Below are 25932 nucleotides of genomic sequence, written 5' to 3'. Positions count from 1 at the left end.
CTTATATGTAGGGCGTGTAACACATGCAATTAACGCAATTATTCAAATTTGAAATTATAACTGTTTCATTCTGTTAATGTCAACCACATGCCTGCACTCCAAAGTCTTATTTTTGTTTATATATAAAAATAAGTAACTAAAATAATATACATTTTCTAGATGTTTTAAGAGCTGAATATTCTTCAGGGATTTCACTCTTTTTAACCAATTAATTGCCATGACTTTTACATCACTTTTTAAAAACGAATAGACCATTTCCACCAAATAAATTATAGAAATAGAGCTTGGCATAACAAAAAAACACTTTTCTTTATAAAAATGCCCATGGCATTTGTATTGATTTATTGGTGTTTCCAGGTCTAGAAATAACGCTTTTAAAATTAAGCTACAATTAAAGTTTACTGTTAGACCACAGGAACTCTGGTTCTTTAAAGAAAACAAAATGTTGTTTAGGAAGTGAATTAAAATAATATATTGAATTTCAGTTGTTTTAGTGTATTTTAAAACTTGTTGTGTCTCTTCCCTTGGAAGTTTTCTTAGGCCCCCTATTGGCCCCAGCCCCCTGGTTGAGAACCACTGCCCTAGGACACTTAAGGGCCGTTCACAACAAGAATAATAACTATAAAATAACCATAAAGATATTAGAGTCCACACCATCGCACAATATCGTTCTATGTATTTTAGGTGTGCGCTGTAATTTTGTCGTCTGCCACTTGAAAAGCTTGAGCTCTTTAAAGCAGGATTGATTCTGATTGTTTGTCGATGTTTCTATCATTCATCAGCTGAAAAAAAAAACATTCTGAAAGTAGTGATTCCAACAATGTTGTTTCTCTGTGCCATTTTCATTATAGTTGTGATGTGGACACTTTTATATTTAGAACTATATCTTTATCATTATCATTATACAGACATTTAAACATTTAATTGCTGCGTTACTAAAAAGATTAAATGTATATAATATATATAATTTTATCAGATACTTTTTAGTTATCATGCACAACATTACTCCCTTACTATATTACCAAGCAGAGAAAAGTGAAAGTACTGAAATGCTAATAGCACATGTTTAGGTTTTCTTATTGTATTATTATCCTCTGATCTAAAGCGCATGTATATATTCGAGTTTTGACAATTAAAATTTAAATGCAGAGTTACATACAAATGTTTAAGCATGCATTTCATTGGCCTCACATCACTTTAATTGGAAGTCATTGAAAGCGACCGTACCTCTGATTGGCTACAGGTCTGACCGGATGATTTAAGGGTCCGGTGACTAAGGCAGCCATGCATGAGCGTTTGGCTCTGTAAGGGTCAGGTGCTAATGACAGCAGGGATTATATGGCATTAGACATGCAGCACAGCGTACAGTTCAGCGATCAGTCCCGGCTGAGGGTGAGGCTTTCTCTCTTTGATCCTCTCCACTGAAAAACCTGCCATTTGTTAGCAGCCCGGCTCTTGATTAAGAATGATGGGTTTCGGGTTTGCGGCTGTTTCACCCATCAGGGTAGCAATCTATTCTGCGGCCGTGTGTAGACTCAGGACCCCACCTGCCTCCTCCAGGCCTTTGGGGCCTTCTCTTGAAACTGCTCTTTGTGTGAATCATTACAAATGAAATGCCCTGTAACACCATACAGGAGAAACAGTGGGGAGATGAAGAGAGAGAGAGACAAAGATAGGGATAAAACGACAGAGACTTTGGGGAGGAACATGGGGCTGGACAGCTGTAATGGAGAGGCAGCTGCTGCCATGTTCAGTGCTGTTCAAGAAACTGCAGTTCGATTGAATGGGTGACTTGGCTTAAACAAATGCTCTTATATGTGTTGCATAAGAATTTTTTTTATTTTTTATGATAGAACATCAGAGTAGGTGGTCTTAGATGGTTGACCCACTTGTGTATAGTGCACATGCTAATGACACACAAGAATCATTCAGGTTTGAATCAAATCCTATGACCCTCTCTCTCCCTTCACTTTTTTGTCTGTTCTTTACTGTCCTATATAGAAAAAAAGCCTATAAATAAAATAAAAGGTTATCCCATGCATTAAAACAACAACAAAAAAGGGACATACAGTGGGGCGAACAAGTATTTGATACACTGCCGATTTTGCAGTTTTTCCTACTTACAAAGCATGTAGAGGTCTGTAATTTTTTTAATCATAGGCACACTTTAACTGTGAGAGACGGAAACTAAAACAAAAATCCAGAAAATCATATTGTATGATTTTTAAATAATTAATTTGCATTTTATTGCATGACATAAGTATTTGATCCCCTACCAACCAGTAAGAGTTCCGGCTCTCACAGACCTGTTAGTTTTTCTTTAAGAAGCTCTCCTGTTCTCCACTCATTACCTGTATTAACTGCACCTGTTTGAACTCGTTACCTGTATAAAAGACACCTGTCCACACACTCAATCAAACAGACTCCAACCTCTCCACAATGACCAAGACCAGAGAGCTGTGTAAGGACATCAGGAAAAAAATTGTAGACCTGCACAAGGCTGGGATGGGCTACAGGACAATAGGCAAGCAGCTTGGTGAGAAGGCAACAACTGTTGGCGCAATTATTAGAAAATGGAAGAAGTTCAAGAGGACGTCCATGTCCCTCGGTCTCTGGCACCATCCAAGATCTCACCTCGTGGGGCATCAATGATCATGAGCAGTGGTGGACGGGCAAAAAAGTGGCCCTGGACTTTCTGGCACAAAGCGGCCCATCACACCTGCTCTGCAACACACCTCACCAAAAACCCACCAGCTCATTATACACAGGGCAATTTTAAACACTGAAGCTATTTATACAAATATGAATTATATTAATTGTTTTATTGAAATGCTTATCATACTGAATGACTGGCATACTTCTTCAGGTTATAATTTATCTTTCCTGGTGCACATGGCAAATCGTTATTTTTTTTTTTAATACAAATTTTGATTTCTCTTTTCCATACACTGTAGTTTAATATCATTAAGTTCAATACCTACCATAAAATCAGACCGTATACAATGCTATGGTCTAGAAGACTTAGGATGTAGTGCAGAATGTGGACTGTTTTAGGGTGCCTTTCTAGTGGTTATAGTATCTAGACATCTGTAAAATTAAATAGAATAGAGCTCAAAGAGTTTAAAAATTATATGAAAAATACAGCATATTAAAATGTTTTCTGAAGGATCATGTGACACTGACTGAAGTACTGATGCTGAAAAGTCAGCTTTTACAGAAATAAATTACATTTTACAATACATTCTCATAGAAAACAACTAGGCCTATTGGAAATTGTATTAATATTTCTTAATATTTGTGGTTTTACTGTATTTTTGATCAAATAAATTCAGCCTTCTTCTTTCAAAAACATTTTAAAAAGTCTTAATTATTTCAAACTTTTTATTACCAGTGTGTAACATAATGCATGTGAACTAACTAGCAAATTATATATTTATTTTCATATATGACACTTTCCATAGGCTACTTGAATATGAAAGTTGCCCGTTTTAGCATGATGTATGTGTAGGCTAAGCATTATGAATAATTTGAAAATGATTGTGAAATTACTGAAGAAAGCCTGGAAACAGAAAGACAAACATTCCCTCTGATATGCTGAAAACTGCGACACCTACGCTAATGTTTCTTTGTGCATTCTGTGACGAATAACGTAAAAGGCATTACAATCTGATTAATTCTAAAAGGTCAGCAGTAGTTTACATCCCTGGAAATTAATGTCCGTTGTTTAACATTTTTAAAATCGTTAGCAGTCGGGAAATATTGCTGTAGCAATTTGACTGCCATTGAGCCATATTCAGCTCTTACCTCGGCTCACATTCAAGTGCCGCCCACGCTGCTCGGCTGCTGTGCTCAGTAAATCCCGCCTCCTTCAATTTGATTGGATATCGCAAACATTTTGACATTGACGAGCGCTTTTACACCACTGAGACACTGGGACTGAGCAGGCTATAGATTAGAGTTTTGCCTCAAGTGGGCTGCGCGGGCCATTCGTCTGGGCTGACGGAAGGATATAGGCTATGTAGTTTTACTATTATTTATTCTTCATATATATTTACGTAGCAACGGGCCGGCCCACATTGTCCAGCGGCCCACCGGGAAAACGCCCGGTACGCCAGATGGCCAGTCCGCCCCTGATCATGAGGAAGGTGAGGGATCAGCCCAGAACTACACGGCAGGACCTGGTCAATGACCTGAAGAGAGCTGGGACCACAGTCTCAAAGAAAACCATTAGTAACACACTACGCCATCATGGATTAAAATCCTGCAGCATGGAGGTGGAAACATCATTCTTTGGGGATGCTTTTCTGCAAAGGGGACAGGACGACTGCACCGTATTGAGGGGAGGATGAAGGGGGCCACGTATCGCAAGATCTTGGCCAACAACCTCCTTCCCTCAGTAAGAGCACTGAAGAAGGGTCGGGGCTGGGTCTTCCAGCATGACAACGACCCGAAACACACAGCCAGGGCAACTAAGGAGTGGCTCCGTAAGAAGCATCTCAAGGTCCTGGAGTGGCCTAGCCAGTCTCCAGACCTGAACCCAATAGAAAATCTTTGGAGGGAGCTGAAAGTCCGTATTGCCCAGTGACAGCCCCGAAACCTGAAGGATCTAGAGAAGGTCTGTATGGAGGAGTGGGCCAAAATCCCTGCTGCAGTCTGCGCAAACCTGGTCAAGAACTACTGGAAACGTATGATCTCTGTAATTGCAAACAAAGGTTTCTGTACCAAATATCAACTTCTGCTTTTCTGATGTATCAAATACTTATGTCATGCAATAAAATGCAAATTAATTACAAAAAAATCATACAATGTGATTTTCTGGATTTTTGTTTTAGATTCCGTCACTCACAGTTGAAGAGTACTTGATAAAAATTACAGACTTCTACATGCTTTGTAAGTGGGCAAACCTGCAAAATCGGCAGTGTATCAAATACTTGTTCTCCCCACTGTAAATAAAACTATATTCCACTACTGAATCCATACAATAGCTGTATGCAAGGATCAGACGTTCACCCAAAAATGAAAATAATGTAATTTATTACTCACCCTCATGCCGTTCGACATCCGTAAGACCTCTGTTCATCTTCGGAACACAAATAGATATTTTTGTTAAAATCCGATGGCTCAGTGAGGCTTGCATAGCCAGCAATGACATTTCCTCTCTCAAGATCCAGTAATGTACTAAAAACATATTTAAATCAGTTCATGTGAGTTTATGGACTATTGTATGCAATTTAATGTTAGCAGTAGCAAGCGGAACGGTTTTGCACGTCAGACTAGTGTGTGTATACATAGAACAATGGAATAGTAGCGCATTTGAATGAATGAGTCAATAGCTAACAACACAAAGACATTTGAAGCAGTTTTACTCACCGCCTGCTTCCAACACATGACCTTGAACCTTAATCACTGGGACTGCTCCATCTTTCGGCATTTAGACGAGCTACAAATCCGGAGTTGAACTGGGCTTGTTTATAAACCATCATCGGCGAAATTCAGGGAACAAACAAAAACACTTGCACAACTCCATTGCTGCTCCGGAAAAACTAACTCCATCCACTGTCCCATTAACGCTGGGTTCTTTGGGAAGCTGTGCAGGGTTGTCTTGCCCTGACAACCAAAAACACACTTCTTTGGTGACATTGTTGATTTTGTGAAGTCCTGTGATCGCAGCCCAGCCGGCTTCCCTAAAGCCGAGCAAAGCGCGTTAATGGGCATGCATTTGCTCTCTCGCTCTAGTCGCGCGCGCACCCTTCTGGGAGAAAACGGCCCGTACAGGGACTTTCCACCCTTGTTGATGTCACTTTGGCCCATTCTCGAAAAAAACTTTACGAAACTTAAGAGAAACCGGAAGGAGTATTTTTGGCACAGAAATACTCCATCAAACAGTGTCCATATTTAGCATGGGAATCCAGGTCTTTAACAGTGTAAAAAGCTCACTATGCATGAAACAGCATTTCACCCCCCCTTTAAAAAAATATCCTTTAATTTTCCATGGAAAAAACACTATAGAGGTGGAATGGAATGACATGAGGGTGAGCAAGGATGAGCTGGAATACACTACTGGTCTGAACAGATTTAAAAAAAAACACTATGCTTTTATAACTTTAAAAATATAAACAACTGAGGATCACATGCTGCCCGGCTGTTAAATTGTCGCCAAACACAACTAACCCACTCAGAAAATTGTGTCTCATTCAAAATTAGTTCTGAAATCAGCTCAAAATATCAGTAACATATCCTCTGATTGGACGAATTCAGTCTGAAGTTTAAAAATTAAGTCGATTTACTGTGAAATTTGTCAACTCTTACAGTCCAATATCTGCAGATTGGCTCTGACTTTCAGCAACTGGCATCTGCTCATCCAAACTGCTCAGCAGGGCAAACATCTGGGCAGAAGTTGTGTAGTATATTCCAGCCTTAAGTAAAGTAAATTTTCACGTTTGGGTGAACTATATCTTTAAAATAAGGCAGAATGTAGAATTCAAGGAAGTAAATTCTCAAAGTGAGATACAAATCACAGCTGCACTACCATGTTGAACAAACAGTCTGTGGGGCTGAGAAATAGGGAGACAGCACAAGAAAGAGAAATGGACGGAAAATGACAAGAAGGTGCAGGTCTGACATCCAAACAGATTCATGCCCCGGGGCTGGAGAGCCATCAGAGCCATCAGAGGTGTGCTACTGCCAGACGAAGCAAATGCATTTTAACAGCATCCTCATCCATGATCCGCCACTGAGATGTCCCTGACTTCTTAATAACTTTCTAGAGGGCTAGTTCTGGTCACCACGGCAATTACCTTTATGTCAAGCCGTAAAAGATATGTCCACCCCAGGGACTGGCAGACAGCTTGCTCCATAATGCTCATTACAGATGAACGTCTAGACTGATTCTTTTCTCACTTTGTGGATGTCATATTATGATGCTGTCACTACGAAAATGGGCCAGCTATCGGTGTGGGTGACTGACACATTGTACAACACATTACCAAATTACAGATATATATCAGAGGTTTAAACTATTTAATGTATGCTTTTATGATATAGATATCTATATATCTATGTCTATCTATCTGTTCATATATATACTAACTTTAATTCAGCAAGGATGCATTAAATTGATCAAAAGTTCCAATATATATTTCAAATAAATGCTGTTCTTTTGAACTTTCTATTCATCAAAGAATACTGAAAAAAAGTCACTGTTTCAACTAAACATATTAAGCTGCAACTGTTTGCAACATTGATACTAATGATAAATGTTTCTTGAGCACAAAATCAGCATATCAGAAGGATTTCTGGAGGATTGTGTGACGAGTAATTATGCTAAAAATTCAGCTTTTCCATCACAGGAATGAATTACATTGATTTTAAATAATAGACTGATTAAAATAGAAAACAGTTTACACATTTTAAATTGTAATAATATTTCACAATATTACCGTTTTTACTGTATTTTTGATCAAATAAATGCAGTCTTTCAAAAACAAAAGTGGTCATGAATTGAGAAATCAAATTTTCCTTAATCTTTTGAGATATAAGAGGTTGCACTATAAAAAATATCCTCTAAGTTTCAGAACTCAAAACCTCTATGTTAGTCCAAAAACAGCTTTTATTAAAACCAAGCTCATAAAACGACTTGTTTCAGATTTTGTCACATTATTACATCATAGTGTGACGAAAGACCACCTACTTACATTTACATTTACATTACATTTATGCATTTGGCAGACGCTTTTATCCAAAGCGACTTACATTGCATTCAAGGTACACTGTAAAAACGAACAAGCTCATTCAACTTAAAATAATTTGTAACCTGGCTGCCTTGAAATTTTGTGTTAAGCTAGCTAAGAAACTTAAGTTGTTTGCACATATATTGGAGTTCCTTAAACATAAAATTAATTGTTGGGATAACAAAGATGAAGCTGACAAAATAGTCTGAGCAACTTTAATTTAAAAGTTTAATGAAAAAGTTTTTTAGTTACTCCAACAAGACAGTAAAAGTTCAATAAACTTAAATCCCAGTTGAGGCAACATACAATGAGTTACACCAACAAACTTTTTCTGCCATCTTAAGTTGTTTAAACTAAGTATCTTGTTGAGTCAATTTATAATTAATAGTTGTGCCAACAATGTAAAAATTGGCTTAACTACGCATTTTGTTGAATCAACTCATTTTTTTAAGGCAGCCAGGTTACTTTTTCAAGAATAGTTAGTTGTAGTTGGAATGTTAAGTTCATGCAACAGACTGAAATGGGTAATTTGCCCACACAACTCAAGTTTCTGTTTTCTAATACTACTACATAAAAATGATTCATTGACATAGAAGACTTTGTAGAATAATAGCAGAATGCTATTTTACTTTTATTTTCATTTAAAAATCGACAAAATAGGTAATAAAGGTCCCATTCTTCGTGTTTTTTTTTGAAGCTTTGATTGTGTTTACAGTGTGCAATATAACATGTGTTCATGTTTCGTGTGTAAAATTAAAAACAGTATTTTTAACACAATTTGCTTATCTGTATACCGCTGTTTTCACTGTCCTAAAAACGGCTGATGAGTTCCTTGTTCTATGAAGTCCCTCCTTAGCTTAGCAAACGTGGCACGGTTCCTGTGTTGTGATTCGACAGCATCTTAGCGCACGTGCAAAGGTCACGCCTCTTAACGGGAGATATATGCGCTTAATGATCTCTACAGCATCCCTGGGAAAGCCAAACAAAGGTGATTTGACTCCGGGTTGAAAATAACAGCGTCTCGACGACATGGCGACAAACACACTCAAACGCAACACTTCCTTTTCTCCACGCGACACGTCCTCTTCTCCACGTGGGACAGCAACAAGACCACGCCCCCTTTTTCCACGTATTCTTGTGGGCGGAGGTTAGTCTGTTCTACTGTTCTACTGACGTCATTTATGAAGGAAGTACCAGGATGTAGTCCAAACCGGCCGTTCGCTGTAGGCTTTGAAAGGGAACTTCTGTTAAATAAAATATCTCGCTTGGCATTGAACTTTGAGCTTTATAATTTTACAGGTATTATTTATGCTCTAACTAAAGTTTGAACAATGGGATCACGAAGAACGGGACCTTTAAAAGAGATGTAGTTAAATTGAAATGTTTTGATAACAGTAAGCAGCTGGAAATTGACATTACATAACATGTACATTAACATTTATCTTAAAAAATATGCAATATGCAAACTAGTTATAGTAGACAAAAGAATTGTAAATATAGAAATATAAAATTTCATTAGATTTTAGAAATATAGAAAAGCTTACTGCCTTAAGTGCTTTAGTTAAATTGCAGATTAACAAAACAGTGTCATTCTACTAACATTTTTAGAACATCTGCAATTAAACTTTTTTTTTCTGTAACTTGCCCTACACTTTGCTTTGAAGCAGCTTGTTGCGGAGTCCATGAATCTTTGCAGAACAGCTGCCACTGCCGACGCCCATGAAAACTTTCTGGACCATCTCTAATGTGTACCGTAGTCCCTTGGGATAGTCTATATTAAGGCAGTACAAAAGACCAACGAGAGTAGAAAAGGCATCTGACATCTCCTAGATCACGTATGACGATGTTCCCTTCCAGCACCACTGCAATATCGACTATCTCCTTTGCCAGTAGTGCTTGGCTGCTTCTGCCTTCCTCAGTCGAGAAGATGAGAAGACCAACATCAACTTCTGTTATTGCCTCTTGTTCGGAACCTGTAGTCTAAAGAACATAATGAAGTATTTAGTAATTAAATTATGACAAAAGTTTATTTAAAAGTCAACTAATCCTTTAATGTTATGAAGTGACGAGAATACTTTGTGGGCAAAAAAACACAAAATAACTTTGTTCAGTAATTTCTTTTTCCGATTTTATCAAAACATCTTAATTTGTGTTCTGAAAATGAGCGAAGGTCTTACAGGTTTACAAACAGTAAAGATTTTTGTTTGAAATCATGGTCCTTGGTGATTCATATCATTCAAAACAATGGCTACTGTCATCATAGGTATTAGTTTTGTTTTATCTGTATGCGTTTTTTTTTTTCACTCTGAAGTGACGGTAGCTGGTATCACCAAGGACCACTGTTAAAAAAATACCAACTTCTTTGATGACCTGTAGCTGAGTAAGTTAATAGCAAATTTACCAAAACCTTTAAAGGGTTAGTTCACCCAAAAATGAAAATTCTGTCATTAATGACTTACCCTCATGTCGTTCGACACCCGTAAGACATCTTCTTAGAACCAGTTTCTACTTCCAGAAGTTCATCTTCTGAAGATATTTTAGTGTAAATCCGATGGCTCAGAAAGGCCTCCATTGGCACAATGTACAGTACACGCTCAAGACCCATAAAAGGTACTAAAGACATCGTTACAAAGTCCACCTCACTACAGTGGTTCTACATTAACTTTATGAAGCGACGAGAATTAGTTTCTGTGCGTAAAACCCCCCCCTAAATAACGACTTATATATAGTGATGATCGATTTCAAAACACTACATCATGAAGCTTTGATGCATTATGAATCCTTCGAAGCTTCATGATGTAATGTTTTGAAAGTCATTATAGAACCACTGAAGTGAGATGGACTTTGTAACATCTTTACTAGCTTTTATCGGTCTTGAGATTGCAAATTACATTGTGCCAATGGAGGCCTCACTGAGTCATCAGATTTCAACTAAAATATCTTTATTTGTGTTCTGAAGATAAACGGAGGTCTTAAGGGTGTGGAACGATATGAGGGCAAGTCATTAATAATAGAATTTACATTTTTGGGTGAACTAACCCTTTGATAAATGTTATTTTTTTTACTTTGACAACAGTTAACAATGTCATAAACTCAATCAATTCACGCACCTCAAGATCTATTATAGTGTCTGTGTTTTAGCTTGTAATGCCTTATAATGCTGCGTTGATTGGCAGAAGAAAATGTGCAGAACTTGCAGATCCAGTTCATGTGACTTACAAGACAGGTTGCTCCGTAGTACTCAGTACAGCCACCAACTCTGAAGAAAAAGAAAATCAAAGTCAGTCTGACATCTCCATACTTTTGAGTTTGTACATTACAGCTGGAGGTGTAATATTGTAGAAATGTGTAATATTGATTTATAAAACAGTTCAACATACAAAACATTAATGTGTACCTTGAATGCAATGCAAGTCGCTTTGGATAAAATGCGTCTGCCAAATGGATAAATGTAAATGTAACATTATTATGTTAGATGCATGTGATCATGTGTTGGAGATTAAGATTTTGTAAATTAAGTGGTAACGTTTAAAAGTAACATTTTTAATTAAGGTCCGTTCACACAGAACTTGTTTTTCAGGTTTGAAAGAGGCGCCCTGCACGGGACATTCTAAAACGTTTAACGTGAAAAAAGCTTAATGTGGCATAATGTACAGTGTTATTAAAAGACCAAACTCAGGAAATATAATAATAATGAAGTACACTATGTGCAAAAAATCGGATGAGACCGGAATATGAACGCAGCGCATTTAATTACATGTTAAGCGTTTTCCTCCCATAGAAACCCATTATAAAAAAAACGCTTAACGTGTAATTGAATGTGTTGTGTTCATATTCCGGGCTCATCTGATTTTTTGCCCATAGTATGCTTCATTATTTGCGTTTTTCACGTTAAGCGTTTTAGAATTTCCCCACTGCACTGCCTTTTTTGGTTGACTTTTTTTCTTTTTTTTTTCCTTTAGAAAATAGCAGTGTGCTCAGTTTTTGAAGGGTGCGTCTCAATCAGTTCCCTGGTTCAGTAGTCAGGGCACTGATCAGGACATAAGTCAATGGGCTGACTCCCTGATCAGTGCCCTGACTACTGAACTAGGGAACTGATTGAGGCAGCCTTAATGTCTCTAGGCAACCACTGTCCTGTCAGTCTAATAAAGGCAACGGTCGCCACAACGCAAGACCCGCCTCTCCATTCATTTCATTGGAACTTCAGCACTCAGAGCGCTCCTTCTAGCGCGAAGCTCTAGGCGCGCAAAAGCAGCGCGCATAACGCTCTCTGCAAACCGACATCTATTCAAAAAAGGCTCTCGCTGCAAAAACGCGTTCTGTGTGTTCTGCCTCGGCGCTCGTCGATATCAAAAATGACTGAGATGGCCTTCACACAGACAAAGCACTTAAATATATCAAATAATGCCATGATGGGGACTCTATTCTTTCCGGTAAAATCACTAAACAAAATGCCCACAAACGTGTCCATGCTCTTAATATACATTCATTGAACATCTTTGATTTTAATGAAGAAAAACAATTTGAGGGCGGATTAGAACCTGAAACCTTTGACACTATGAGCATTACCACAAGACCACTAGACCACTACGAAATTCATGTTAAAACTGGATCTATGCATTTATTCACTTACAGGAAGAATCCCGAGGCGAGACTAATGATATATCTGACGCAAACTACACGTTCCCTTTCAGTCGGTCACGTTCGACGTACGTCGGAACTGACCGACGAATTGGGATCTGATCTCAGAGACCAATCTACTTCGAGTGTATTAAAAACGAGCCAATGGAGATTGGCATGCGATCCACGCATTCCACGCACCGCCCCGCAGCGCGGGTATAAATAAGGAAGTGGAATGCTTGATCATTGCCTTTTTTTTCGGAGCCGAACAGCGTCATTGCTGTGTCTACGAAGAGTGTTATTCGAGTCTCGTGAGAAGGATTGCTGTTCCAGTGCGGGTGTGACGGCGCTTTTCAGCGGGTGGCCGCTTCAGAGGAGATAAAGAGCTGGTTTTGTTGGTTGGCTGGGCGTTTCCATTTCTGAGTACTCACGCAGGCTTGCACTCATCACATCTGAACTGCGTGAGCCGCGGTCATCTCCCTGAGTTCTTCAGCACTGAAAGAGCGGTTTTCCTTTTCTAAAAGAGCAACACGGTTTGACCCTGCGTCTTTTTCAAGATGTCATTCAAACCGTGTGTTTCTGGATGCGGTTGTTTCCTGTCCTCATTTGACGGCCACGATCTCTCTCACATATAAACATGTGTGATTGCGTTCGTGGGTGATCCATGCTCTCTCAGGAGAGCATGGTCACGTCGGCGCGTTGTTCGTCTCACCTTTCTCGTAAGGGCTCGAGCGTTCAGCGCGCCGTGTGCCGTCGAGCGCCGGCTGACAGCGGGGGTTGCCACGGCAACCCAGCGCGTCACTCGGCACTCTCTAGATGCGCGGTCCAGACTATGAAACCTCAAATGGGGTTGAGTCCCTTTCCTTATTCCCTGATCTAGTTTCTTTTCTGGTGCATCAGAAAAGGACTACTTTAGTTAATAAGCTTTGGTGGACCTGAGGATTACAGTGGGGCATCCCCGCCGGGTACATCTCTTCGGGCCCCCACTCCTCTATCGCATCATGAGCATGCCGAGACTTTGTTCGTGGGTGGTTCATGTTCTCTCATGAGAACATGACCACGTCGGTGCGGTGTTCGTCTTGCCTTTTCATAGGGCTTGAGCGTTCAGCGCACCGTGTGCCGTCGAGTTTGACGGCCACGTTCACTGTTTCACATGCCTGCTGGTAGCTTACAGATGGGATTGCTGGTCCTTTTAAAACAAGGAGACCTAATGTTTCATTTGTGGCTCTGGCAGAGGACAGATGTCAATTGCTGCATCGGAGAGAGGGCTGTTATGCACTGGAAATGATGATGCTGAGTTTCCCACTATAATGGTGTGTGCTTTTGCTGAATCAGATTCAGAGTTGGCAGCCATGCTTTCCCGGGTGGCTGAGGCGTAGTGCAACGCTTAAATCGCCTTGCCTACCCCCGTGCCTTTTTTCCCGGATGGGCATTGGAAAAATGAGCAGTATGGAACTATTTGGTGTCAAAATATGGAACACCAAAAGGGCCAAAATCTGTATAAATTTTTCCCTCTCTCACTACCCTCTGTCCTGCATGTACGAGGGTAGTCCCGACCCAGGGGTTATGCAGGAACTGCGTGCGGTGGTGGACCTCGCTCTCTGGGCGACGGAAGTCACTGCACGCTCCCTGGGTCAGGCGATGTCCACACTAGTGGTCCAGGAACCTGGGGCTAAACCTGGCAGATATGCGTGAGTCCGACTAAGTTCGGTTCCTTAACGCCCCTGTCTGTCAGGCTGGCCTCTTCGGCGACGCCGTCGAGTACTTTGCCCAGCAGTTCTCGATGGCCTAGAAGCAGACAGAGGTGGTTTAAAAAAAAAAAAAAAAAAATCCTAATTCGCAGCACCTCTGCCTGCTTGTCGCCGAGGGCGCCCCCCCTGCGTCCGCCTCTGCCCCTGCGAAACCCAGGCAGCAGCCTCCATCTGGGAGGCAGGGTGTCGGACGTAAGGGAGGCGCCCAACCCACTCAGGGCTTGCTAGTCTACAAGCAAGCGTAAGGGCAAGCGGCCCTGAGATGGGCAGCCCAGGGAGAACAGGAGCTGCTCCGAGGGAGTTGGTGTCCGCACCCCTCCCTCAACCCCCCGGAGGAGGACCGGGGGCCCTGACTGGTGTCAATACTCTGCCGCTGGCTCTCCGGAGTTCAGCGGTACCCACATTTTCAGAGCAGTTTCCTCTCTCCCTGGGCCCCAAGAGGGCCAGGTTGGCAGTGTGCGACGCCCCCGGGCCTTGTCACTTCTTTCCTCCCCTCCCTTCGCCAGGGGGCAGCAGTGTGGGCACCGAGAACGCCCCCGGGCCTTCTCACCCACACTCTGCCCCACCCTGGAATACTCAGACAACACTCAGGGCTGCCTCCGGGCCTCCCGAGTCGGGTCTGTCTATTCCGCCTCGCTGCCCCACCCCGGGTACGTCTGTGGTGCCGTTGGTCCCGCTTGTGCGGTCTCTGGGCTTCGGCCCCCAGGCCGTCTCGCTGGCTCATCCGTACCAACAGACTCGGCTACGCGATTCAGTTCGCTCACCGGCCTCACAAGTACAAGGGCAGAGATCGATGTCCTACTGGCGAAGGACGTGGTCGAGCCGGTTCCTCCAGCCGATATGAAGGCGGGGTTCTATAGCCCCTACTTCATTGTACCCAAGAAAGGGGGTGGGTTATGGCCAATCTTGGACCTGCGTATCCTGAATCGGGCCCTGCACAAGCTCCCGTTCCGGATGCTAACGCAGAAACGCATCTTCGAATGCATCCGTCCCCAAGATTGGTTCGCAGCGATCGACCTGAAGGATGCGTACTTTCATGTCTCTATCCTTCCTCGACACAGACGTTCCTACGTTTTGCGTTCGAGGGGAAGGCATATCAGTACAAAGTCCTGCCCTTCGGGCTGTCCCTGTCGCCTCGCGTCTTCACGAAAGTCGCAGAGGCAGCCATTGTTCCGCTCAGAGAACGCGGCGTTCGTATCCTCAACTATCTCGACGACTGGCTCATACTCACCCAGTCTCGGGAGCAGTTGTGCGAACACAGGGACATGGTGCTCAGTCACCTCAGCCTGTTGGGCCTTCGGGTCAACCGAGAGAAGAGCAAACTCTGTCCCACGCAGAGGATCTCTTATCTCGGTATGGAGCTGGATTCGGTCAGCCAGACTGCGCGCCTCACGGAAGAGCGGGTCCGGTCGGTGTTGAACTGCTTGAATTCGTTCAAGAACAGGACGGCGGTCCCACTGAAATTTTTTCAGAGGCTCCTGGGGCATATGGCATCTGCAGCCGCGGTAACGCCGCTCGGATTGCTTCATATGAGACCGCTTCAACACTGGCTCCATGGCCGAGTCCCGAGGTGGGCGTGGCAGAGCGGCCAGTACCGGGTCCCAGTGACTCCTTACTGCCGCCAAACTTTCAGCCCATGGTCCGACGCTTCGTTTCTCCGGGCCGGAGTGCCCTTAGAACAAGTGTCCAGGCATGCTGTGCTCTTCACGGATGCCTCCTCCACGGGCTGGGGGGCCACGTACAACGGGCATGCAGTTTCAGGTCTGTGGACGGGACCTCAATTGCATTGGCATATCAATTGCCTCGAGTTGTTAGCGGTACACTTGGCACTGCGCCGCCTCAAGGGGCCGCTACGTGGCAAGCATGTACTGGTCCGTACGGACAGCACTGCGGCCGTTGCGTACATCAACCGTCAGGGTGGTCTACGCTCCCGTTGCATGTTCCAACTCGCCCGCCACCTCCTCCTTTGGAGTCAGAAGCATCTGAGGTCGCTTCGTGCCATTCACATCCCAGGTGCGCTGAACCAGACAGCCGACGAGCTCTCTCGCCAGTCGACACCTCCGGGGGAGTGGCGACTCCATCCCCAGGCGGTCCAGCTGATATGGGACCTCTTCGGAGCCGCACAGGTAGACCTGTTTGCCTCTCCGGACTCGACCCATTGCCAGTGGTACTATTCCCTGACCGGGGGCACCCTCGGCACGGATGCACTGGCGCACAGCTGGCCCCGGGACCTGCGCAAATATGCGTTTCCCCCAGTGAGCCTTCTTGCACAGACCCTGTGCAAGGTCAGGGAGGACGAGGAGCAGGTCTTGTTAGTTGCGCCCTACTGGCCCAACCGGACCTGGTTCCCAGAACTAACTCTCCTCGCGACAGCCCCTCCTTGGCCGATCCCCCTGAGGAGGGACCTTCTTTCTCAGGGACGGGGCACTCTATGGCACCCGCGTCCAGACCTCTGGAAACTCCATGTCTGGTCCCTGGACGGGACGCGGAGGTTCTAGGTGGTCTACCACAGGCAGTGGTGGACACCATCTCTTCTGCTAGAGCCCCCTCTACGAGGCGCCTCTACGCTTTGAAGTGGAACCTGTTCGTTGAATGGTGCTCTTCCCACCGGGAAGACCCCCGAAGGTGTTCGGTTAGTGTCGTGCTTTCTTTCCTGCAAGATGGGCTGGAGCGAAGGCTGTCTCCCTCCACCCTCAAAGTGTACGTCGCAGCAATAGCGGCGTATCACGACGCAGTCGAAGGTAAGTACATAGGAAAGCACGACTTAATCGTCAGGTTCCTCAGAGCGTTACCCTCTTGGGACTTAGCTCTAGTGCTCAGAGCACTTCAGAGCCCTCCCTTTGAGCCTTTGCAGTCTGTGGAGCTTAAAATCCTGTCAATGAAGACAGTGCTTCTGACAGCATTGGCCTCCATCAAGAGGGTAGGGGACCTGCATGCACTTTCGGTCAACGAATCGTGCCTAGAATTCGGGCCGGCCAACTCTCACGTTGTCCTGAGACCCCGGCCTGGATACGTGCCCAAGGTTCCTACCACTCCCTTCCGGGACCAGGTAGTGAACCTGCAAGCGCTGCCCTCGGAGGAGGCAGACCCAGCCCAGGCTTTGTTATGTCCCGTCCGCGCTCTTCGCGCTTACGTCGACCGGACTCAAAGCTTTCGGACCTCAGAGCAACTCTTTGTCTGTTACGGAGGCCAGCAGAAGGGAAAGGCTGTCTCCAAGCAGAGGTTAGCCCACTGGATAGTGGATGCTATCGTCTTGGCTTACCAGTCCCAAGACGTGCCTTGCCCGTTCGGGTTGCGAGCACACTCAACAAGGAGTGTTGCTTCTTCCTGGGCGCTGGCTCAAGGCGCCTCGCTGACAGATATATGTAGAGCTGCGGGCTGGGCGACACCTAACACGTTCGCTAGATTCTATAGCCTCCGTGTAGAGCCGGTATCTTCCCGCATCCTCGCCCCCAGTGGCCAGTAGCGCTAAGTGCCCGTTCTAAGTGTCGGCTTGCAACGCCACTCCCGCCCTCTGGGCCGGATACGTGCGTCTATTTTCTCCAGTTGTGTTCCCCGGAAACGGCTAACCCTGTCGAGCTCCTCCGTCACCCCTGCGGTGCCAGACGTTGCGGCCGTCTGACGCCAGGCCTGCACCCGTATGCTTGTGAAACGTGTGTGTAGGCTGGGTTCCATATGTAGCGGTCCCCTCACGGCTACCCCATATGTGTATTCTTCCACGGTACCAGCTGCCCTACTCGGCTAGCCCCGTGTCTTTCCCTTGACAGAGCCCGCTCTGTCGTCTCTGGGCGTGTTCTTTCCCCCCTGGGACCAGGCTGGAACCACCCCAGAGACTGCCATATGTAGCACTACCCTGCCAGGTTAGTCCTTATGTGTATTCTGCCGCCTAGCCTTCTACGAAGGACGTGGCTCCGCAGCGTACCATCTCCCGAGACGGGCACGCTTTCCCAGCGTTATCCAATAGTCACCCTGCTTGGAGCCCTGACTTCCGTACCATCTAAGACGGTCCAGTGCGCTCAAGCAGGACGCTGGAAGGGCCAGCACCCTGGCGTTTTGGTAGGGATCCCAATTCGTCGAACGTGACCGACTGAAAGGGAACGTCTCGGTTACGTATGTAACCCTCGTTCCCTGAAGGAGGGAACGGAGACGTACGTCCCGTCGCCAGGTGCTGTGCTTCCGCTAGGGGGCCGAGTCACTAGTTCGGCTCCTCAGCAGAAAAAGGCAATGATCAAGCATTCCACTTCCTTATTTATACCCGCGCTGCGGGGCGGTGCGTGGAATGCGTGGATCGCATGCCAATCTCCATTGGCTCGTTTTTAATACACTCGAAGTAGATTGGTCTCTGAGATCAGATCCCAATTCGTCGGTCAGTTCCGACGTACGTCTCCGTTCCCTCCTTCAGGGAACGAGGGTTACATACGTAACCGAGACGTTATTTGCAAATAGTCCGAAAATTATTATTCCCAAATAGAATTAGAGGTAGAATTTAGTTTCTTTATGCTTTATAAAAATAAGACATAGTTGCATAAGACATTTGTATTGCATACAATATACGTTATGGTCATTTCATGGCTTTCTGAGGTAAATTTAACATTTTGTGACTGTTTACAAGCCGTTTTAATGATATCCAAGGGTTAAAACAGTGCTTACACGAGACATTATTCTACATTCAATCCTACGACATTAATTCGTTGCCCCGTGATTCAATTGTGGTCACAAATTAAAAATGAATTCCCTCCTTTTAGGAAAATAGTGGCCGCATTGTTTGTTAACTCGTTTTAATTATAAATGAGGGAACGAATTACAATGCAGCCACAATTTGATAAAATGAGAATATAATAAGTTAAGTGAATTAATTCTTAATTTGTTCATTTGTTGACACAATTAATTATAACGAGGAACGAATTCGTAGAACGAGTTATACATCCGTGGTCATGTGTAAAACACTGTGACATGCAGACAAAAATATATTTATTGTGGCCACCAACAACCCTGTGTAATATTTATCTAGTTTACACTCAGTTTAACAAGCATTTTCATAAAATAAGAAAGTTAGAAGCTCTTACCTCAGCAACTCTTGATTCAAAATGGCAGTTTCTGGCGCATGCTCTGGAGGGCTCATAGGAGAGATCGGCGGGGTTTCCCGACGTAGTTATGCAGGGGCCGCTCAAACAACTTAGAAATCTATGTTGCCTGAACTACTCTGATTAAACGGAGTAGTTGGGCACTGCTAAACTTAATATCTTAAGTATACTCAACATTTTAGTTGAACTGACTTATGAAAATAAGTTGAGGTAGCAAAAGCCTCAAATCCTTTTTTACAGTGTACACATTTTTTGTCAATTCTTGCTTTCCCTGGGAATCGAACCCATGACCTTGGCGTTGCTAGCGCCATGCTCTACTGTTTGAGCTACAGGAAAGCAACTTCTACATCATTGCATCTTTAGCCCCGCCCACCAATTCACATGTGTCATGTAGTAGTAATGCACAACGAATGACTATGATTGGGACTGTCATACTACATAACATTATAAAGAGAACAATAATAAAACATTGTAAAATAATAATAATAATAATATATAATAATAGTTGCCGTGTTTCAGTGCATTGCTCCAGGAAGAGCGCGTCCACAACATGAATGAAAAATTGCTCCAATTTACCGGTGTTCATTAAGCGCGTGCGCTCAAACAGCAATGCACGGCTAATAATAACTATGATTGGGACTGTCATATTACATAACACTAATGAGAACACTATTTTAATAAATTGTTGTGAATTCATTGGGTTTAGTTGGCGTTTTCAGCGCGTTGTTCCAGGAAGAGAGCGTCCACACATTCTGAATAACACGCATCTGAGACAACATTGGTGACACGTTGTATTACTTGTTATATTTGATTATTAAATAAGTTATTTCATTAAATGATAATCACATCGACTCATTTTACAATCCTACTAGCCCTTTATTTAGACTAAAACCCTTTTTAGGGTTTATTTGGTGAGGATGTTCATTCATTTGGTGAGGAACATGGCGTTTTGAGCAGCATTTGCACATCCTGTCATGGTGTCGGCTATAAGACACTGCTGTAGACGCATATTGCAGTATTAAGGCTAACAATTAATTGATTACTTGATCCTTAATATAAACAATGATCGATCATGGGAGTTTGTGTAATTTGACATCCCTAGTAGTCCCTATTGATTTGTGTGATAGATTGTTTGGTATGTACTGAGAATTAATACTGTAGCACCGCAGTCAAACTGAATAGTTGTGATTGTTCGGCTTTTATGGGGTTAATGCGTTGGATTATCAAATACACTTAGCACGTAGAGAATGCTGGTTTTGTTATTGCTTTGATCCAAGTCATTCGCTGTAATCCTGAATAAAAGCTTCAGTGAGCGACATCTTCTGTTTTGTCATCACGTTTCATTTCATTTAAACCACGAAACTGCAAATGCCAATGTAAAAGTTTTTCCTTTTATCGGGATGAACTATGAATAGCCTATGAGAATGACAGTGTGACGAACAATGGTACATTCATTCATAATTCCGGTTTCAAGAAACACCATATGTCATCTTTTGTCAATTATAACTGTGGTAACTCCAAGTACTTAAACTTTATTTAACACAACCAAGACTTATAACGCATATGTAATACGCATAAATGTTTCACATTGTTGGAAAATGTCTCAACTATGTAACAAGATATTTTTCAACATTTTTCAACAATTGCACACGTGTAAATGGCGGGAACATTGGACATTATTGTAAGATGCAAAACTGTTACCCAATCATAGCAGTGGGCGTTTACTTCCAGGTCTTGAATGCGGCACGCAGGGTTAAAGAGCACCTATCATGGAATTTTGAAATTTACCTTTCATGTAGTGTGTAACATAGATCTAAGTGAACAAAAACATCCTGCAAAGTTTGAAATATGACAGTGCACCGTATATATAGTTATTTTCTTTCAAAAGTAAGAGTCGACTCTGAGTCATTTTTAAGAATCGTTAGAAGACCGAAGCTTTTTCTCTGACTAGATGATGTCAACTTGTCAAGTTATTTGAATACGATACGCCCACTTATTGCGCTCCAAGACTCCAGTGAAAACTAGAAAACATCATGGCGACGAGACACTGTGTTCTGAAGTGCGACTCAAAAGCAAACTTTTTTCATCTGCCCAAGGATGAGCATTTGAAGACTAAGTGGCTAAAAGACAAACCATACATGTTGTATTTCATGTTGTATTTGCAACTGCAATCGCTCATTACTTGGACTGGGCAAATGTCCACTGTCCGTCTATGTGTAAATTGCTTGTTATTTACTGTTATTGTGAAGCGTCCTTGAGCTTGGGAAAGGCGCTGTATAAATTAAACTTATTATTATTATTATTATTATACATCGTCGCGATTGTGTGTTTATTAGTCTTCAAATGTCTCTATTTGCATGTTTCGCGATCTCAGGAAGCTTTTATAATGGACTTCTATTATGGCACATGGTATCTTCTTCGTCTGTCTGTACCATATATGGACTACATGTGCACAGAGCGCCATCCGGCTGCCAGTATGAATTGAAAACAACACATAAGAGACTCAATCGCTCATGATTAGGCTACATCTGCGCATTTTGAGGAAGTATTGAATAAAAAATACTCCTCTGTTTAGAAATTTGACACAGACATATGAGTGAGTGAGACAATATGTCTCCTCATCTGCACACTTTTGAACTAAAAGCCCTGAGGGATGTTGATTTGTCGCGAGTCTTCGTGAGGAGAATAGAGGAGTTTTTTTATGAATGAGATCAGCTGAGGCTCATATTACAATCAAACGGTACCGACGCCGTTTTCATATTCATAACTCCTGACACATATTAACAAATTACTGTCACTATAAGACTTGATGGGCGTTCCGTTTCCGAAAATATCTGCACAGACTATACCAATCACAACTGACTGGGTCATCGGACCAATCACCGCAGATTAGCGTCACATAAAGGCGGGGTTTTGAAAAGTGAATCACTAAAGGAATAATTTGAGAATCGCTGTCAAAACAGGTAAAAACCAATGCATATTATAAGAAAACTAAAGTCTTTTTTGTCATTGCATGCATGCAAAACTGTTGTTGGGGACTTCTAAAACAATATTTGGAACATTTGAAATGCCATAATAGGTGCTCTTTAAGGCCTGTACACACATGGTTTTGCGCTAGCGTTTTTTGAGACGTTTTTCGGTGCGTATTGAGTGTTCACACCCAAGCGATTTTCACTGCTGATGCGCCGAGTGAATGTGCAAATTCAGTAGATGGCGCTCCCGGTACACAAGCTAGTGCTGCGGCACTTTACGCTTCTGACACTCGCTTGTCACGCAAAAGTAGGGATAGCTGACATGAAACTGACGTTTCTGCGCTTTGTCGAGTTCCCGAAGCGCAGATGTTTCGAAACACTATGGCTAATTGAAGCTTCGAAGTGTTTCATCAGGTGGCGCCTTGATTTGGGTTGATTGAAAGGGGTGGGAACAAACCACACAGTCGCACATCTGTATGAACCTAATTCCCCACAAAGTTTAAAAGTGAAGTTAATCCATCTTCAGCTCGTGGGTTTTTGTGAGAGGAGAGTGATTTTGTGATAGCAGTGATTTTCCCTCATTTGTATGTGTGCATGCCAGTGTCCCTTGTGAGAGGATTTTTTCAAAGGCTGGAGAAATGATATGTAAAAAAAGAAGTTGGCTAAGTCCTTCAACAGCAGAGCAAATCATATTATTAATACAAATGTTTATGTAACAAATGTGACACATTGTGGCGTTATTTATTTTATTAATGTTAATTTTTCATGACCAAAAAAGGCTACAGGTTACAAAACCAAGATCATGTAGTTGTCAGACAGATGTTAAAAACTTTTTTTTTTACATGTATCATTGTCATGGTTATTTCAGATGAACACATGCAAGTGACCACTAGGTGTCACCGTAGAGACGGGTGTCGGATTGATTCGAAGCTTCGAAACATTATGGCACACTTGCTTAAACTGTTTCAGTGCTTCACAAAGCCTTGGTCTGCCCATCACTACGCAGAAGAAGAGAGACAGTATTTACGTGCTTGCAAAAACCATTCACACACTTTTTGCTAACTGGCAAGCAGCATTAGCAGCTCATCTTCTTCTTTGTCTACCTACTTCTTCTTCGTCGTATCAATGTGTGCTCGGCAAGACCGTTTTGTGCTTAAGCGTCACCAAGTCGTGTTTTACTGTAACTTCAGCAGCTCCAGGCACGTGAACAAAATCGCCGATCTCATTGATCGGCCAGTTTTTAACGCGCTACGTCAAAACAAAAAACTATATTTTTAAATGGTGCTTTTATGCCTGCCGTTTTTGCGCATCGGTGTGCACACTCCCATTGGCGCCCTTTGTTTAGTCACTGGTTAAACATAGGCGAAAATCGTCCCGTGTGAACAGGCCTTTAGAAAGAGAGGGTCAAAACAGGATAGTAAATAGCTTATTACTTCTAAATTATGTTTTTTTATGTAAAAATCTTGATAACATTATAAGTGGACCTCCTAGAACATTATAAAGTAAAAAAAAATGCAGTTCTTGACCCCTTTAAAAAATCTTACCGACCCCAAAGTTTTGTGCACACATGCACACACAAAAACACACACACACCACACACACACACACAAACTGAACTGATTTTCAAAAAACATAATTTGCATGATATATAAGCTGTTTTTCTTCATAGGGACCAAAAAATGTCTCCACAAACCAAGGTCAAAGATTTCTGCTATCGCCATCCTTGTGGGAACTTTTTGTCCCCATAATGTAGGGTTTACCAACCACACAAACACACACATTGGGTTTTCATATTTTATGGGGACTTTTAGACAAAATTATTTTATACCGTGCAAACTGTATATTCTATCACCTAACCCTACCCCAAAACCCTGTGGTTATTCTGATAGGATTTGTATGAACTTGAGGCTAATTACTGTATATAACTGCATTAAAATGCATTTCTGGATTAAATTAAAGGTAAATATCTGTCTATTACTATAATGTAATGTAAATAGAGTCTATAGCCGGCAGGACAGTACTGTAGTTAAAGTCTTAATTAACATTCTTAGATTTTCCCCTTAGCAAACCATGTATGCCTTACCTCTACCAAAGTCACAGCTTCAGTCCTTTCCTTGAGTTAGACATCAAACATATTACCAAAATATGTGTAGAATTACCACCCTACATGTAGGAAAGAGAGTGAGAGCATGAGTGAGGTAGAGAGGGAAAGGATTGGGACCGATTGTCAGCACAACCTTTTAAGTTATCCTCTCAAGGCAGTAAAGCGTTTTATTTTGCCTGTGATCCCTCCACTTGTCACAGCAATTTCCCCAGTTGTTCATCATCCTTTAACTGCTTCTACATTAGCATTATCATCTCCTTCCTGCTTCACCTGAAGTTGTCTCTCACCACATTTTCTCTAAATGTGAATGGTATTCATCTTCCCTTGTCAAGCCATTGAGGTCTGCAAAATGAAAAATGAAGCGACTCACAACCAAATGCAAGAACAGAGATATGAGTGCTCTAGTTTACCGAACATCGCACAATACCAGGGGGACTCAAAAGTGAATAAATGTTTCATCACAGAGAAAAATCTCTATCTCTTTTTTTTCATTTCCATTGTAGGTTATCTTCCATCTTTGTTCATTGGACTTTCAGAAGATGCTGGAAAGTTTCACCTGCAGCCCGTAAATTCATTATGGAAATTTACACTGTGTTCTCTCTCTGTGTTTTTATGTGGAGCTATTGTCTTAATTAAGTTTTGTGAAGAATGATAGATGAACAAACCCCCCAATCCATGGGAGACACATTGATTTCACATTAAACAGGGAACTTTCAAATTACTGGTCTATTACTGGCTGTTTGCATCATTTATAATGTTGTGCATGATGTTCTCTACAGCCATTAAGCTATTTCACGACAACAATATTTCCCACCCATCTAAATGTTTACACAGACAATCAGAAATGTTTTGTTTACGTATAATTTTAACCTTATTTGATAAAGCAAAGCCTCTAAAATACTAATACGCTCTGGACCATTTCAGATGGAAATGTCTTCATGAACATAGTCCTTTGCTGACTGAGTTCTCATATGCTTCTGTTAAGCTTACAGCAAAATTAGTAATTATAGAGAAAATACAGGGTTGCTCGTCTGTGCGATTTCAAACAGCCCTACTTTCACATCTGCTTCAGCAAATGATCCTCTCAGCCGTGCCTCAGGATGGCAGCCTGCGCTAATTACCAGCAAAACTAGTTTGGCTTATTTCTACAAATTATTAAGACTTTATCTTAAGTGGACCAGAACTCAATCCTGGAGCAAAAAGGTTATTTGGCACATAGGATCAGCACTGCAGTTTATTGCAGAAATAATTTTGTGTTTACACTTTCGAGTATGCAGATCATTTGAATGTTTTTTTAAACACATATATTACCAAGACAATCCTCACATATCATATCAGTGTCCCTATACACTATGGTATGCACAATATATTGCTTACATTTTATTTAAATGATTTTATTTATATTTCTGCATCATTTTTTATTCGCAATTCTTCATGGGATTGTAGTTCTTTCCCACATTAAAGCCATTACGTAGTCTCTAAAGTACACAGTCTTGTCTTTTTCTCTCAATCTTCAAATACTTTTTGCTTCAAATCAAAGTTTGTAATGATGCAATTCACTTCGTAGCTGGTTGGTTTATGTAACTGTTTATACTTTTTTTATATAATTCCTATGGGAAAACAGAATGGGAAAAATAATTCAATCAAGGCAACTGATATTATAATGAAGAT

The 25932-nt window shown here is 42.3% G+C and overlaps 1 protein-coding gene across 1 annotated transcript in view; it reads left to right on the top strand.

Moving 5' to 3' along the window:
* The window catches only part of nxph2a (neurexophilin 2a), a 33445-nt gene that overhangs the window by 4931 nt on the left and 2582 nt on the right, over positions 1–25932 (top strand). The gene's annotated exons all lie outside the window — the stretch shown is intronic.

Source organism: Gobio gobio, assembly GCF_949357685.1.
Source record: "Gobio gobio genome assembly, chromosome: 7".
In the NCBI taxonomy this organism is placed as follows: domain Eukaryota; kingdom Metazoa; phylum Chordata; class Actinopteri; order Cypriniformes; family Gobionidae; genus Gobio; species Gobio gobio.
This window is presented reverse-complemented; position numbering and strand designations above follow the sequence as displayed.